General features: G+C 37.2%; 1 pseudogene; it reads left to right on the forward strand.

The window, feature by feature from the left end:
• The first annotated feature begins 2,414 nt into the window (after window positions 1-2,414).
• On the forward strand, window positions 2,415-3,077 carry LOC102833510 (annotated as a pseudogene).
• The last annotated feature ends 519 nt before the right edge of the window (window positions 3,078-3,596 follow it).

Genomic DNA, 3,596 nt, shown 5'->3' on the forward strand with positions numbered 1-3,596 from the left:
GTTTATAGGTGTCAAGTTAACAATAACTTGACTATAATAAGGTCAACTATAATAAGGTTTGGTGTCAACTTGACTAGACCAGGATTTCCAGTGGTTTAGCAGTTGAAATGTGCTTATTACTATGGTGATGAAATCTAATACAGGCATAGTTAGCTCTACGATGATTAGCTATGTGTAGCCATTCAATTGAAAGGATGTTTCCTTAAGGATATGGCCTGCCTCCAATGTAATAGACACATGAGAAAAGCTTTCTGTCTTCCACTGGGGACCTGGGACTCCACAATTGTAAGCCATTTTCTTGATAATAAACTTCTTTACATATATATATATTCCACTGGTTTTGCCTCTCTAGAACACCCAGCCTAAGACAACACTGAATGGGCAAAGCAGTAGAATTGAATTAATGAAAGGCTGAATTAGTGAGCTTGAAGACAAATCTCTCAATAGCAATCTACTAGAGGAATAATCAGAAAAAGAGCCAAAAGCAAAGAAGAGTGTCTAAAAATTATGTGGGACACTATCAAGAAAAATAACTTATGTGTGATTGGAATTCAGAACAGGAAGAGAACAAAAAAAGCAGAGAGAAAATTGTCAAAGTGTTGCTGGAAGTAAACTTTCTTAATATCATGGAAGACAAAAAGATATGCACTCAAGAAGCTGAACGATCCCAAACAGGATAGACCCCAAAAGAAAATCACCAAGACATATCATAATCAAACTTTATAAAACCCAAGACAAGGAAAAAAATCCTGAAAGTAGCTTAAGGAAAATGAAAACTTATCTCCAAAAGAGCACCAATAAGACTAAACTCTGATAGCTCAGCAGACTCTATGCAAGCAAGAAGGCAATAAGACTGTGAAAGGAAAAAAATTCCAGCCAATAATTATTATATGCCCAGCAAAATTATCCTTCAAATACAACAGTGAAATTAGAATGTTTCCAGATCAACATAAACTGAAGGAATTTGTAAAAACCAGACCAACCTTATAAGGAATATTGAATGAAATTCTTCAGACAGATAACCAACAATGGCAGATAACAATCTGAGATTAACATACATGACAATGCCACCCAGAAATCAACCTAGAAATGGATGTACAATGAGCTGAATTGGACCTCTATTGGCCATTTTGAATCTGACAGTCACGTAGGTTACTATGTTGGAGATGAGAAACCAGAGGGAATGGCATCACATTCATCATAAAAAAGAACATTTCAATATCTATCTTGAAGTATAATTCTGTCTATGATAGGATAATATTCATATACCTACAAGGAAAACCTGTTAGTACTGCTATTATTCAAATTTATGCACCAACCACTAAAGTCAACGATGATGAAATTGAAAAGTTCTGCTAAATTTGTCAGTCTGAAATTGATTAAGCACGTGATCAAGATGTATTGATAATTACTGGTTGTTGGAATGCAAAGCTTAGAAACAAAGAGGAAAGGTCAGCAGTTGGAAAATATGGCTAGAGAACGCATCACAGAATTTTGCAACACCAATATCTTTTTCATTGCAAATACCTTTTTTAAAACAATATAAAAGGCAATTATGCACATGAAATTCACCAGATGGAATACACAGAAATCAAATTGACTACATCTGTGGAAAGAGACTGTGGAAAACCTCCTTATCATCAGCAAAAAAGGGCCAGAAGCAGACTGTGGACTAGACCATCAGTTGCTCGTGTGGAAGTTCAGCCTGAAGCTGAAGAAAATTAAAATAAGTTCAGAAGAGCAAAAATACGACCTTGAACATATCCCACCTGAATTTTGAGATCATCTCAAGAACAGATTTGATGCATTAGACACTAATGACCAAAAACCAGAAGAGTTGTGGGATGAAATCAAGAACATCATGCAGGAAGAAAACAAATGGCCATTATGAAGACAAGGAAGAAAGAAAAGACTAACATGGATGTCAGAAGAGACTCTGAAACTTGCTCTCCAGCATAGAGATGCAAAAGCAAATGGGAGAAATGAGGAGGTAAAAGAGCTGAACAGAACATTTCAAAGGGCAACTCAAGAAGACAAAATCAAATATTGTAATGAAATGTGCAATGACCTGGAGTTAGAAATCCAAAAAAAGAACATGCTCAGCATTTCTCAAGTTGATAAAACTGAGGAAAAAATTCAAGGCTCAACTTGAAATACTGATAGATTCTTTGGACATATATATTGAATGATGTAGAAAGCATCAAAAGAAGATGGAAGGAATACACAGAATCACTGTACCAAAAAGAAATGGTTGATGTTCTCCCATTTTAAGAGGTAGCATATGATTGAGAGACACTGATACTAAAGGAAGCAAAAGAAGCTGAAACCTACACTGAATTTTCTCTTCCATTCCCTCTACTGTTCCTTTCAAATCTAAACTCAAGCCTATCACTCACCAACCCTTAGCTTTCACCATGGTGCTTAGCAATGCTGACGTGCAAAAGCAGTTTAAACACACAATAGCTTTTATTAAACAATAAACCAATGAGAAGACAGAAGAAATAGATGCAAAGGCAGAAAGGTAGTTCAACACCGAGAAAGGTCATTTTGTGCAAACCCAAAGACTGAAGATTATGAAATACTATAAGAAAAAAGAAAAGCAGATTAAGCAGCAGAAGACAATTCAGATGTCCAATTTGATAAATCAAGCAAGACTGAAAGTCCTCAGAGAGACAGAGAGATGACCTTATCACAGATCTACTCAGTGAAGCAAAACAGAGACTCAGCAAGGTGGTAAAAGATACAACCAGGTACCAAGTGCTGCTGGATGGACTGGTTCTCCAGGGTGTGTACCAGCTTCTGGAGTCCCGAATGACTGTTTGTTGCAGGAAACAGAATTTTCTTCTAGTAAAGGCTGCTGTACAAACATCATCACCAAAAAAGATGATGATTTTCAAATTGATCAGGTCTACCTGCCTGAGGACATAGCTGGTGGTATTGAAATCTACAATGGGGGTCATAAAAGAAGTGTTTCCAATACCTTTGGAGGCCTCCTGGATCTCACAGCCCAGTAGATGGTGTCAGAAGTACTGGGAACCCTGCTTGGTGCTTATGTTAACAGGAAGTTTTTGGACTAAGCATTTTGGAGACGGAGTCCATTCCATTTTTCTGATAAGACATGGAAGTTTCTGATATTTGAAGAACCAAGATTAACTATGTCACCTTCTTTCTGCTGTTCTCACATCATTCTGTATTTATCAATGGAATACCATACTGTAGCTAATGGCCCTAGCCTAATTGTTACCAATAATAGCAAGTTCCACTTAAAATGATCAGGAACCTGCCTCCAGTCTATCTAGAATCAGCGTACCATTCTGCTGGTTCTGCAGCTTGAAGGGGAGGGGATCAGAAGGTTATATGAACTTCACTGCCTACTGCACTTTCCAACTCTAGTGTTCTAGTCTAGAGGGTGACATATATGGTGTTCTCTGCCCTCAGGTCCACACTTCAGGTTTAAAACACATGTGTGGCATGTATCTTTCCAGCTGTAGTAGCTTCGCTGTTACCTAGTAGGACCTAGAAGCTTTCCTCATCTTAAATATGATTTAAAATCTAAACTATGAATATACTTTATTTATTCAAATGTTTGCATTAGG

The sequence above is a fragment of the Chrysochloris asiatica genome, unplaced genomic scaffold (assembly GCF_000296735.1).
Source record: "Chrysochloris asiatica unplaced genomic scaffold, ChrAsi1.0 scaffold00445, whole genome shotgun sequence".
Lineage (NCBI taxonomy): Eukaryota > Metazoa > Chordata > Mammalia > Afrosoricida > Chrysochloridae > Chrysochloris > Chrysochloris asiatica.